The sequence below is a fragment of the Ambystoma mexicanum genome, chromosome 6q (genome assembly GCF_040938575.1).
Source record: "Ambystoma mexicanum isolate Mex_15411 chromosome 6q, UKY_AmexF1_1, whole genome shotgun sequence".
Lineage (NCBI taxonomy): Eukaryota > Metazoa > Chordata > Amphibia > Caudata > Ambystomatidae > Ambystoma > Ambystoma mexicanum.
In genome coordinates this window covers 1,179,769,374-1,179,784,030 of record NC_090937.1, presented here as the reverse complement: position 1 = coordinate 1,179,784,030, position 14,657 = coordinate 1,179,769,374, and the positions used below count along the sequence as shown (strand labels likewise).

The 14,657-nt window shown below is 45.4% G+C and overlaps 2 protein-coding genes across 2 annotated transcripts in view; one reads left to right on the top strand and one right to left on the bottom strand.

Moving 5' to 3' along the window:
• The window catches only part of LOC138516569 (toll-like receptor 1), a 95,165-nt gene extending 94,446 nt beyond the window's left edge, over nt 1-719 (bottom strand). The window contains exon 1 of the mRNA XM_069631802.1: nt 587-719. The gene's annotated coding sequence lies outside the window, so the exon portion shown is untranslated. The remainder of the gene's footprint in view (nt 1-586) is intronic.
• The window catches only part of FAM114A1 (family with sequence similarity 114 member A1), a 399,688-nt gene continuing 385,732 nt past the window's right edge, over nt 702-14,657 (top strand). Inside the window, exon 1 of the mRNA XM_069631803.1 lies at nt 702-894. The gene's annotated coding sequence lies outside the window, so the exon portion shown is untranslated. The remainder of the gene's footprint in view (nt 895-14,657) is intronic.

Below are 14,657 nucleotides of genomic sequence, written 5' to 3'. Positions count from 1 at the left end.
ATTACTGTGCATATATTTTGAAATCGTGCCGCTGTTAGTCATTTCGCACCTCCCTTAAATCTCTTCTTCTCCATCCCCCTCCGTGAAGCCTCCTTCTGCGCTCTCTTACCCCCCCTGATTTCCTCACTTCAATTCCTCTCCCCCCTCTCCCTTTACTCTCTCTCTCCCTTCCTTCTACACTTTTTCAATCCTTCTCCTGGTCCCCTCAACTCTCCAACTCCCACTCCACTTCTCCCTCCCTCAGGTAATTGCTCTTTACACTGTTTTATGGAATGATTCAAGTTGTAATTTTTTGCTCACACTGTTAATTTGTTGTTATTTCTGTGTATTTGTTGTTACAATGTACAGACAGAGCTTTGGTGCAAAGCGCTCTATAAATCAATCAATCAAAACGACCAGAAAAAAAGTCCAGTTTGCAGACACGCATACATAGTAAGAATTGGATTTTTTTCCTGGTCGTTTGAACTAACAGTGGAACAATTTTAAATATATACACAGTAAAAGAAGTTGGAAAGAGAGGGAAGAGTTTTAAGAAATTAAAAATGGTTAGAATGTTTGGTAAAACGTTATAGAAACGGCCCGCTACCTTGCCATCCATTTGTGAGAAGACGCGATGCGGACCGACAGTTCCAGCAGCCAGTCGCTGTGCACCCCCGCATCTCACACCTGCTAGTAGTACAGTAGTAAACACGGCATAAGCCAGGCCGGCATTGTCCCCCGGTGACGTTTGGCCGGGCCTGCCCCGGCCTCTCCTTCCACTCCCCTCCCCTTCTAGGCCCAGCCTCCGCACGCCTTCTCTGCCTGGCGACGTGGCGCCCAGTGAGGGAGGGGTATTGGGGGTGCGGCACCGGCAATGGCAGCGCCGGGAAACAGCTGAGCCCGAGTTACATAGCGGTAAGAAAAGAGCATCCATACGTTTTCTAGATAATCTGCCTTTTGGGCAGTCGTTACTGTGGTGGCATGTGTTCTGGGGAAGCAGCGCTGTGGGCGCCCCAGGGGGCAACCCGTGCTTTATTTCACACTGCCGTGCTGATTTGTCCTGTGGCTATCACAGCATCTCGGGTGCCAGTGCTGTGCAGGGCAGTGCTGCCACCCGGTTGCCCAGGGAAGGGGCTTGGTGGCGGGTCAGCCTGTCGCACCCAGCTAAGGTTTTTACTTTTGGTTGCAGTTCTAAACGCTTAACGGCAGAACGCCAGGATATAGTCTCGTGGCAGTTGCACCCTGAACTCCATGACGGAGAAACTTCTTTCAGGACTCTTTGGGACAGTTAAGTTGTGAAGAGGGGGAGCCGAGCGCAATGTAGTTTGTCGACCACTGTGTGGCGGTGCAACACCGCACTTAAGGTAATCACTCTATAGCTAGAAAATACATACTGTCCTGCACGGTCTATCGGTATTGTTCCTTAGAAAGTTTTTTGACTTTTTTTTTCGTCCTCGATTCTGTTAAGATTAACTGACCACAATTGATTTGTGATTCATAATAAAGTTTTATTGTAAAAGAGCCCCCGATATGGCGCAGCCAGCCTCTCTCAATATTCAGTTGCATACTGTTATGTTAGTTTTACTACTAGCCATTATGTTTCCCTTCCATATTATTAGCGATTGTATTCCAAGTACTCATTGCATCACAATTGTGTCTTGCCTGCCCCAATGACCATTGTGTGGTAATTACACCTTGCCTGCGCTATTGCCCTCTGATTGACAACTGTATTGTGCCTGCCGTAGTGACCAACTGCTTGACTATTGCATCCCGCCTCCATTAGTGGCCCATTGCTTCACAATTGTACTCTGCATGCCCCCATGCCCATGGTGTGACATTTGTACTGTGCCTGCCCATTGCCCACTGTCTGATACTTATCACCGGTTAGCCCCAGAGGCCTTCTGCTCAAGATTGCTCAACCACGTAAAGCGGAAACACTAGACACATGTATTACAGATTTGGTAGGATAGCAGCCGCAACGCCAGGCATACTGACAATACTGATACTATCAATAATGAATGCCCAACAGCTACCCCATTCTCGTACCAAAATAATCGCAACCTCAGTTCCAGGCCCACCCACCACATCCAAAGTATGGCTCACCTATCCCTTAGACTCCACCCCATGCTCTGGTTCCATCCAATTAAGCTCAGGCCTAGTACGTCTATACTGTCCTATACATCATCCATCACCATGTCTAACTCCATTCCTACCGAACACACCACCTTTTACACCCATACCCACAACACACCTATCATAGGCACACTACGCCAAGCCAGACTTTCCACCAGAACACCTAGTAGCCAGCATGCACTAAGGCCTGCTTGCACCAAGCCCATACTAGGCACCCTGAGAAAAATAAGACTCTCCTCCAGGACCGTCCGTAACTACAACGTCCCACTTCACACCAAAAACATTGATACCTATCTAAACACCAGTATCCGCAAAACCATGAAGTCCAGCACACCAACCTCCGCCAAACCAAACTGGAAACATGTAAGGCCCCAGACGGCCGCACTGCCACCACAAGCACACCCCCCAGCACCAAAAACACCTAAATCCACCCCCAACCTGAATACACCGCCATTAAAAGGTGCCTTGATCAATGTAAGATCATTGGGAACACATGCCATCGACATACATGATCTTATCCTTGAACATGAACTCAACTTCCTTGTCCTAACAGAAACTTGGCTGCATTCAGCCTCAGACCCATTACCCTCCATCGCCATTCCACCAGACTATACGATACTCAGAGCAGATTGTCAAGCCACCACAGGTGGAGGAGTAGCCATCATATCAAAATGCTCCCTCCAGCTTAGAGAATGTAAAACAGAAACCCTACCTTGGTACGAACTGCTAGCTGTCAAACTAACCACTGACCCCAAAACCGCTATCAACTTTCTTATAATCTATAAAACCCCTAGCTCAAATAGCACTCCAGACACAGACCTTCCTCTCCTCATTTCCCCTGCTCTCGTGCCCAATACCAAATATATTCTTCCAGGAGACGTCAATCTAGGGTTCAATGATCCCTCCGACCTCAAGGCCACTGCCCTCCATATTGCATTCCTAGAAATGCAATTCTCGCAAATTGTCAACGCCCCAACCCCCTAGATTGGATTCTGGCACTGAATACCACAGTACTGCTTGAAGGGATCCTAGAGATCTCCTGGACAGATCATTTCCTTATCAGATTCAACTTTGTCCTTACCAAGAGCACCACACCCACCAACACACTTTCCACCCCCGTACTAGCAAGAAACTCCAAGAAACTTATCATTGATAACTTAACCCCACTGGTGGACAAACTACTCTGCGCACATCCCATAGACGACTCCAACCCAGACAGCATTTCATCACATTACCATAGCTGTCTCAAAACTGCAGTGGACGATCTAGCACCTCTCAAACGTAAGAGCCCCAAGCTTAAACGTAACAACACATAGTTCAACGACGACCTTATCGAACTTAGAAGAAAAAAAAGAGCACATGAACATCTCCACAGGAAAAACGCTACCAATGAGTCCAAAACACAACTTAAGCATATATCCAAAGTCTATAAAGCAGAAATATTCACACAGAAAGCTAACTCCCTCCACCTACGTTTCACCAACGCCACCTCAATCAGTAAAGAGCTATTCTCTATCATCGGAGAATTAGAAGCTCCTATCCTCCCTCCCTGCCTAGTCACTGTAAACAAGGACTGGTGCACCACCATCCAAGATGCCCTAACATCCAAGATAAACACACTCCAAAATAAAATGGACTCGCACAGAAAACTCTTACACCCACCACCAAGCCAGCCTCATTACCACTAGAACACACCAACTCTCCCAAATTTCAGTTCAAGCCAGTGAACTCTAATTCTGTACTCAAAACAATAGCCGCACTCAAACCCTCAAACTGTAAAGGGGACAGCCTACTGTCCAAACTAGTCAAAGACTGCGCCCCCATACTGGCACCTATGGACACCAATTTCGTCAACCCCAACCCCTTGTTTAAGACAAATACCGTCCCAACCAATATCAAAGAAGCTTGGGTCACCCCACTTCTCAAAAAACCATCACTAGACCCGACCATCCCCACCAACTATAGGCCCATCACCACAGTGCCCTTCTTTCTCAAAATAATAGACAAAATCTCATGCACACAAGTCCAATCTCACCTTGAAAATAACCAGTTACTAAGAGAAAGACAATCAGGATTCCGCCCTAGACGTAGCACAGAGACTGCATTACTGGACCTAAAAAAACTGGATGGATGCCATTAGGGACTCAGTGAAATTATGTATTCTACTACTCTTAGACCTCTCTACGGTCTTCGATCTAGTAGACCATAACAAACTCTGCCTTACGCTTGCTAACAATTTCCACTTCTCAAAAGAGGCCACTGCTTGGATTAAGTCATTCCTGGCAGACCGCACGTCGAGAGAAGCAATAGGTGATGTTGCAGCAGACCCCATTACAGTCCCACTGGGAGTTCCCCAAGGCTCATGCCTCTCCCCGACACTCTATAATGCATACACACAATTACTCTTTGCAGCACTCGATGCCCTGGGTGTAATATATACCCGCTTTGCAGATTCCACACAAATACTCATCCCAATCTCAGGCGACCTCGAACAGGACATCATCACTATCAATAACATCTACTCCATCATCCAGAATTGGATGGCAACCAACAGCCATTGCCTCAACGGAGAAAAGACAGAGATTCTCATAGTAGGCGCCCCAGACCGACTAAGTAAACTTCACCCACATTACTCAGCCATAGTCATTGACGGCACACCAATCAATATCTCCAAACAAGTCAAAACGTTAGGAGTCTATCTAGACTCTAGCCTTACTATGTGAAAACCCCTAAGTGCACTCTCCTCATCCACAGCATACACAGCCAAGCTCATAGCCCTTAGCAGACCATTCCTCACACCCCAAAATTGCACCACCCTTGCCAGAGCCCTCATCCTGGCAAAAATCGACTACTGCAATATACTTCTTCGAGGAACCTCAAAAAAGAAACTTGAACAGAATGCCACTAATTCAGAACAAAGCCCTCCGAGCAGCACTAGGCATAAAAAGAGACCATATTACTCATCATTGAAAAGAAGCACACTGGCTACCCATACAAGTAATGGATCATACACAAAACCCTCATCATAGCACACAAATGTGTAGCAGGTACAGCACCAAGTTACCTCAACCAATGCCTAATCCATAAAATCCCATTGAGAACACTAAGATCGAACACAGACACCCTTCTGTGCATCCCACGCTTTAGAAATGCAAGAACAGGCAACACTAGCTTCCCAGTAGCAGCCCCCAGAATCTGGGATTCACTCCCATCCTCCATTACCAATCAACCATCCTTCCCCAAATTCAAGAAAATCCTCAAAACCTGGCTATTTTATAAATTCTAACAAGCCCCACAACTTCCAGCACAACTACTAACCCTTGAAAGTAAATACCAAATGCAAGATGTACCTCTCTGTGGAGCGCTGTGGGGGCAATGTAACGCCATGTAAATGTTTTTCTGTCACTCACCTACAGTAATAATGTTGTTTGCTCACAAATATTCCAACATGGAAAAACTAAGCACTAAGTATCCTTGCAACCTACGGCGTGATACCCGAGGGTTTGGGCGTATAACCAAATGCAATAAATAAAGAAATAAAAATAATCCGTCACCCTTATGCTCTAGAATCCCAGTGGGAATTCGAGAACCCTACCAGCACTGGAGCACGGAAGGCATACATACAGCATGTTCCCCAGTAATCTGTTGCGCTAGGTAAGGCACCCCTTAAACTGGCAGACGTGGGAGTTATGCCCCCCCCCCCAACAACATAACTCAAACTTCCCCAACTCCCCTTCCCCCCAGGCCCCTCAATCTTTTTGTGGATGCAGAGATGCCTCACGGGCATGTCAGTGGAGTCTTATGTCCTTTTTTAAGACTTCGTAAGCAGATGACCTATTTACATAGTACATAAATAATGGACATTTTATTCAAACATAGGTTTAGAGATGGGCGTCGCTGAAGATCTGTGGGGTCTTATTTCAATTTCAACATGATAGTTGGGGCAGGCCTTGCTTAGAGCGGAAAAGAGGCTGAGTTATTCATGGATTGCATATATTGTAATTGAGACAAAGAAATATATCTAGGGGTTAATACGAGACAGCCAGCCAGCAGGACGCTGAAACACTAAATGCCCACTGAAAAGCTGTACATCCTTCTTTGAGAGCAAGCTGCCGATGTGGAGGAACCCTGTGTACCCTGAGGGAAGGGATGGCCGAAAGGGCTCCAGCAAACACAGCTTGTAAGGAGAGCAGTGCAATGTGCAAATTTAAAGCCCCAGAACGAAAGTTAACATATAACGGAATATATTGCTGTGTTATGAGACTGCTGACTGGCAATATGGGTGCATTTATTGGGGGAGGAGAGGGGCAGGGCACTGACGATCTACGCCACTTTCAACTGAAATGGTTGAAAGGCCCCCACCCGTTCCTGGGGTTAGGCCTGTGAGGATGGTGAAGGTCACTGATCACTCAGTAGAGCCCAACGGTAAGGGCTGTAACGCTATTAGAGCTTGTGCAAGGGGAAAAGAGGAATGCCTCAGTGGAGGCGTCCTGTGACTGGGTGTGTCCATTTGCCGTTGCCTTGCCCAGTGTGTTCACATCTCAGAGGGAAGCTTGAAATGCAGCATTTTAGAGCCTCTATTTCATGCTTGCTGGTTGGCTAGAGAGCTGTAAACGGTGAGAAGGACCATGGAATATAGTCTCCTATTTGTGAGTCCACACTTCCTGATTGCCTTCAGCATCCCTTTTCTCGCTGCATGCACCTGGATTAAATCAGTAAATTATTCTCCCAAAACCTGTAACTGCTGCAGATGGTCCAACCCTCTCTCCTGTCATTCACAAATTCATAGCTCATACTCACTCCTTGATCTATATTTAGATTATACGCTCCCCAGTAAGTATCTATGACCCTCTGCCTTGGACTTTGAGCGTGCCTCCACTAGACGCATCCACGACTCAGCCTCATTTAAGCAAAGCCATAGTGCTTGTGCTTGCGGAACAGCCACCCCTCTCTTCCCCCACCTGTAACTCTCCTTCTTGGCATGGGAGTAAATCTACATTTCATAGCCTGCAGGCGTAGGGCGGTGAATATTGCCTGAATGCGGCTGTATTTTTCTTTCCCTGGTGGATACCTTCAGAACCTCATCTTTTGAGCATACAGTTTATAAAACCTTATCTACCGTTTCATCTCCCAATTGGCCATCGCTTGTGTGTTCTGGTCTAAGCGTGACTAGAGTACCCTTAAAGAGCTTCCTATGTAACCCATAGACTTTAGGTGCAGGATTATATATCCTCTGATCGATAATTGGAAACACGTTATTTTTGCCCGAGAACCAGATTATTTCACAATAGGACAATTTTGAGAATAAGATACAATTCATGGATGGCAGTGCCAGATCACCATGAATCACCGCAATAGGTATGCTGCCCCGGAGACACAAAGAATTTCCACAACATTTTCTCTCAATTTGTCCCAGAAATTATTTGCAAATGCAACCAGGTTTCTGTGCCATCAAATATCATGCTTACCGTGGGCAAGCAAAAGTGAAATGCAGCGATATGCCCGGCCTCATGTGTTCCACTGAATCCTGAAACGCAGCCAAAAGCTTTAACGCTCTTCCTAGCTGCTTGCATCCACTCGGGCTTGCAATCGGCGTAACTCAAAAATATCAAAATTCCTCCCAGATTTCGAGCCAGTCTCCTGACAGTATGCTGATAATTTTTCCCTTGTGCCTTCCAAACCACATCATTTTCGATTTTGGTCAAACGATTATTTATTTGGCAGTTGATCTCAACTGCTCCTGAAAGATAATCTTCCCTAAAAGCAGTGGGGTCCTTCCAGGTGGTATCGCCGGCATAAGTCAGATAATGAATGTGTGCCATCCCTAATGCTGCCAGAAAGGTACGCGCCTCTGGCAAACCCTTAGGCAGATCAGCAGCATATACATCAAACAGTATAGGGTCCAAAAGACATGCCTGTATACCTAAATTAGCTGGATTATCCTCCTTGCCTTTTCATGTAGACAAATCCAGATGCGGTCCCTCCACGAACTGGGCATGATTGCAGGCATAGAGTGTGTGCCCAGTGTAAGTATGAGTTTGTAAGACCAGGTTCCATTGGCCCAGACGCTCTTGAGAACTTAAGAGCATCAGTTCTCTGGAGGATAGCTCATGGGCAACGTGCTCGCCTTGGAAGCTAGACGACGCATCCCCGGGTCCGCGCTTAGAAACCTCTGGGTATTTGGTGCGTTATAAATAACCAACTACAATCCAATTACAGTTCTCCTCTTTTATAACATTCTCAGAAGTTGAAGAAATCTGAACTGGGAGCCAGGAAACAATTCTTAGCTTGCTCCAGAGGTAGGATCCCTTTCTCCTGACCAGCTGGTGTTTCTCCATCCATCGATTTAAAATATTTATTTTTCTTTTATGCTTACTGATGTCTGGTTATAGCTTTTTTTTTAGCCAACAGCAGGTTGCAGCGGGGACTTGTAGTCCCATACCTGTAATGCAAAATAAATGTACCAGATGCAATGTGCCTTATTACTTGTTTCACGGTAACAGTGAATAGTGATGGCAATTGAGTGACTGCAACTTTTATCGTTCCAACAAATTCCAAGTCATTCAAGTTTTGCTGTAAATCCTCTGCTGCAATTTTCATCGGAGGAAAAAGCGCCAGAGCAATTACTGCCAAAACATTTTGGTAATTCCTCCAGCACTATGCAGGTGAATTCTACCCCAAAAAAGCAAGTGGTAATTCCACAATTTTACAAGGTGAAATACCACTAAAATAATACCAAAAACAGGCGGAAATATCTCCAAAAACCCAGTCAGTTACCTGTGCCCAAGAGGTGGAAGTAAATGATTATAATGTTTTTTTCTATTCTATTATTTACTTGATTGAATAAAATTATTATTATAATTGTTATTTTATAACGCTGTTAATACCAACAGTGGTTTCTAAGCACAGGATTGGGATTCGAACCAGTGTGGCACTGCCGCCAAACGCGTTGCCCCTGAGCTGTCCTTCCTCCCTAAATGTATTCATCTTCTTTTTTTTATTTTATTGTTGCGTTTTTAGTTTACAAAAAACCTTACACAACATGTAAAGAAAAACATCATATAAAATACATAATTATTAATAAGACTCCATATTACATAAAACATCACTAGAGCCTGACCAAAAAATTCATCACAGAAGATAAAAGCTACATCCACAGATTACAGAGTATATTAGGTATATGCAAAGTTTCTCACGCCCAGTTTAGCCTTTCTATGCCCGAATTCATTTGATCCAGACCATTGTTTATACCCTGCAAGAATGCATTCAAAGCCACGATTAGAGATATATTTAAGCCCCACATGCATCTGTTCCAGAATAGGTTCACTGAGAGCTGTGATTACCTATCTTTGAGTGTCAAAGCACGTACAGGCTCAAAACGGGAGCAACCAAGTACTAAATGCTTGAGTTAGTCTCCCTACAAAAGCAACACCTCAGTTCTAGGGAATGCGTCCCAGACACACCGTTAATACCCCAGTGGTTTATCCTCTCAAGGGTCGGTAGCTGATTCAACCTAAAACGCATGTAGGTGGTTCTTCCCCTCTCACATGGAAACCTCTGCAGATAGAGGGGCAAACATTCCCTAGCGTGGCAGAAATCAGCGTATTCTTTGTAAGTGGCATAGGAGTTGACACATTCACCCGTTTCCACCCAGTCAGCCCTAAGGAGAAACCTCTTCACCAAACCTGGCCGTTGTATAAGATCTTATAAAGTTAGTCCTAGGGACAGAAGTATTAAATTCATTCTGTCCCAGAACTTTATCATAGAAGGAACTGTTTCAGATCTTACCACCTCTCTTAGAGTTTCGTAGAGGGAATTGGTGGGAGGGCCGTTTATTTTTATTACCATCGCACTGAGTCATGGACATGTGCATGACCTGGGTTTATTATTTCAATTGGCTGTTCGGGATCTAAAACCCATTCCCAGGCAGCCCGAAAGCACTGCTTTACAGAAATCTGCGTATGAATGGCTGTAGACTCAGCCTTGTTAGCAGGCAATGGCAGGGCTGTGTGTGGCTGGGCATGTTCGTTAAGATGTGCGAATGGTGCACACTGAGGAGGACATTGACACACTTCAAGGACATGTTGGCCATGTAAATGCCCTTTCTTTCGTGTTTTCGTCACTCTTACTAGAACTTTTGTAAAACTCAATTTGGCAGGGTGGAGTTGCGGAAAGGATTGGGGTTTGAATGGAGGGGTTGGGGGGCGCAGTGCCATAGAGTATGGGGCGAGTGGGCAAAGGGAACATTGTACCACTACTTTTTGAACACTTCGACCACTGTCCACACCTGACCGTGAGCCACTGCTGTGCCAGATTTCCAGGTTCAATTCAGGATCCATGATGCTACAGAGCTCTCTGCCAGGATGCATGGCTACCCATCCAGGACAGCGTACCTGAAAGAGAGACAAGGGACGGAGAAGCAACACAATACACATTTTATCTAATCATAGCCGCACCTTTACCTGTGCATGTTGTACATGTCCAGAAGGACACCACAATCTATGGTCTACGCCTTTTAACCCTGTTGCACATTTCCATTGCGGGAGTCACCCGTTGGCCTAGGCACACACTGGGCCTGATAGCACTACAGGTACCAACATGCATTGGGTGAGAAGCCTAAAATAGCCCACACCCTCATCCTCCTGGACACAGTGAACAATGATGCACACCACAGTTTCCCACTCAGGCATGCAGGTAACAGGGCTCGCAATACATTTGCCAAACCACGGACTCTGTCACATCATGGAACTCTTCCCAGTAATGGTGGCATCTGCAAACATAAGCTCAGCTTCAGTCAGATGGATTATGGGGCCGCCCCATTGCAATTATAGGAGTTGTGAAGATTAAAAAGGAAGTGGGGAGGAACCGAGTCTTGCAAAACAGCTTGGGCTCTGTTAGGTTGTTTGCGCCCCTAGTCAGTGAATTTGCTGGCTGATGCTCGCTGGTTGGCAAACAGGTCAGCAAATACACACAAGGCTGTAAACCAACACACGCTGGTGGCATGGCGTCAGGATGGCTTGGAGGACTGGACCTGGGGACAGTTCCCAGTAACATGAATTTACAGTGCGCAGTACAAGTGGAGAGTTATTGGGGTGGAAGGAGACAATGGGTGAGCAGTTCAGGTGCACCACAAACTCACAGAAGTCTGCGTTAGGATAAAATGGCTGCAGGCCAAGCGCCCCTGGCATTTACACTTGGGCTGCATGCATGCCTCGAGACCCAAGGCCTCAGTGGTGATCAATGCTGGCATCAATTACAGCCTGTTTCATTTGTGTAGTGTTTACAACATGGAGCTGTTGCCCAAACCCTCTCCTGGGAATAGGTTTCACAGTGCCTCTGTTGGACGTCTTTTCTGCCCAAAGACCTTTTTCCGGTCAGCAGCTGTAGGTTGACAATGGCGGCAGAGTGGGCCTTATTTTGGGTATGCGTACTCCAGTAGGGTACAGTTAGCACAGTAACCTATATAGCACTGCTCCGTAGTACCCTCAGCCTGGTGGAAAACTGCCGAGTTAGGTGAAGTATCAATCCTCCATATCCCATCTACTTTTCACAGGAAGCCTGCCCTACATCTTGTCTGTTGTGTCACCGAGGGACAGGAGCCATTTTGAAGCATAGATCTGGACCCCTCCTTCTGGAGCATGTCAATCTCTGTGCCGGATCTTTCTACAGGGAAGCTTTTTTCTTTTTATAAATGGAGCTTTCCCTGCAGGCTAGGAACTGATCTGGCCTAATAGCCTGCGCTAGGGCCCTTGAGTCAATTGGATCACTTCCCCTACCCCAGGTCCATTTGAGGATGGATGTTAACATTTTGGATCACTTCCCCTACCCCAGGTCCATTTGAGGATGGATCTTATTAACATTGTCTGCATCGTAAACCACGACTAGATAATAAAGCCAGCTTAGTTCAGTGATTCCTCTTTTAATTTGGGGGAATGACCCCCTGTCCCATATGCACTGACTTTACGAAGTAACAAGTATGTGCAGCCTCTTCCAGATCGCTCGGGGACTTCATTTGCAGGGCTTCCTTTTGTTGGATATCACTGCTTGCACTGATTGATGCCGCACCCGGATTAGTGACGCAACAGTCACTGGGTTAGCTGATGCAATCGGAATGGCTTTAACATGCTGATGTTCTTTCTCATACCAAACTCCTTTTTGGTTCCAGTCTTTTAGCCCATATTCCTACAAGATACGGTTGCACCCATTATAGTTGTTAGACAATTAATGCAAAAGAGTTTACATTGCTATGTTGGTCTGAATCTAAAGCTGACTAGCATATGAGGAGTACATCCAAAATGTCATCAATAGGGTCTGCCCTTCGCCCTATTTCCCGTCGCGCTCCATAATTTTTAATTAGCACTAAATATGATCCTAAGTGTCTTGGGCTATTTTAATTATGGAATCCTGTATGGTCCATGTCAATTTCAATCCTCCTGGTTACCCATCAATCTATTGGTGCCTCCCAACTGCCTAGGTTAAGTAACACAAAATCTTACTGGAGTGTTTGTGAGGTCTCCATTTTATTAATCGCAAGCTCATATGTTTCGGAGTTGTTTGTGTTCTCGGGCAATCATTATTCGTTTCTCACAACCTCCTCATATTGGCCTCAAAAAAGCAAACCATTGCAAAACGCTTGTTGGCCCATAACTAATACAATTGTGACCTTCAGTAAGTAGTTGAACCAGGTGTGCTTCTCGGGGAGAAGCGCGCAGTACAAGTAAAGCGTTGGATGGTCAATTTACACGTAACTCTGGCCCGCGCAGCTGCATCCCATCTTCTCACCAATCGTGCACGTCCTTTCAAGTTGCAAATTACCGACGGCCCAGTGCATGAGCACGGCTTTGCACCCTTTTCTTCTGCCAAATCTAAATGAGTGCTTACGGGTCCTGAGTGATAAGTGTGCTGAAGAAACATTATATGAAATGGTTCCCCCATCAACTGCACCGAAGCTGTGGACCAAAGTCGGAAAGCCGATGTGATCACAAGATCTTGTGGCCAAAGATGCAGGCCGGGTAGTCTGGCAGTTTCATTGCCCTGAGATAAAGCTCGTGGGCAAACGGCATTGGGTGCTGTGGGTAGCGGCCAGTGCATGTTCCACGCCTTTGCCATCCACCAGCAGCTATTGTCCACTTCAGAGTACTGAAATCTCTAACTATTGCAGTTCTTATTCTTTTTTCCATTCAAAACCTTTATTGCGATATCAAGTTGGGCAACATTGTAATGACAACCCATGCCTCATTTATAAACATGGCCTAAACATTAAAACCATACATGAGAAGTTACATCATTGCTCCAATACCTGTCTATAATGTAGGTAAATCTCGGTCATATATCGCTAAAGTCAAATAATGCCAGTTTAGCATCAGCAATCATAATTACAAAAGGACAAACATAAACACTTAACACGTACACGTGTGGGAGCATGGTGGGTTGTAATGCCTAAAACACATTATCAATTATTACAGTAGGGAAAAGGAAGTCATCTCATGGGGATTGTGGTGTATCTCGGAACCGTCATGCTGGTTCCCATAAGCAATAAGAGGGCCCATTCCTGAATGTATCGAGCAGATTCTCCCCTAGCTGCCGCATCTATTTTGTGCATCGCCACTACATACCAGATCCTAGACCACCATTCTTTAATGTGTGGGGGGGCAGGGATTTCCAATTATTTGCTATGACCATCTTTGCTGCAACTAGAAAATTGGTTATTAGTTTAGACTGTTTTGACCGCAGGTTGGAATACACCTGCAGATCTTCAACGCCTAACAGTATCACTAGTGGGTCCACTACCAATTCTACTCCGATTTATTGTTTTAAGTTTTAATCAATCTGAGCTAATACTTCCTTCCAAAACAGCTGTGTGACTGGGCATGTCCACCACTAGTGATAAAAGGTGATCGTAGCAACGCAGCATCTCCAACACGTGGGGGGGAGGGGTGCAGGGTTAATTTTATTTAAGCGCTCAGGGGTCAAATACCATAGTAGTAACAGATGAACACAATTTTCCTTGAGGTGAAATGATTTGGAGTATTTCCCTGTCCTAGTCCATATATTATACCGGGCCAATTCATCTATGGGTCTCCTGATGTCTTCCTCCTATTTGACTATGCATGGGTGGGGTGAGTTGAACCTTTTAGAGTTAAGAATTTTATAGATGGATGATACTAGGCCTTTAAGTGGATCCTCAATAAATGGGTCCTCAAACTGGGTAGTGTCTCGGTTAATTTGAGCTGCCAGCTTTGTGTTAAGAGAGCCAATGACGGAGGAGTATAACTGGGAGAAATGCATAATCCAACTGCCTTCAGTAATAGGATTTTCCTGTAATTCATCTTGTAAATTCTCTTTTTCATTGATTTAATTTCCAGAAGCTCCTATCTGATTTGCACAAAATATGCTGGAACTGCTCTCTCCCACTCGCTGATTGTATTTGTTTACTTCCCTTTTACCTTGCTTATGAGGGAGAGACTCAAAATACTATTTAAGACCAATTTCTTTGTTTTCTAACCTTTCTTCTCATCTCCCTCTTTATTGCCTGTATCTTTGGT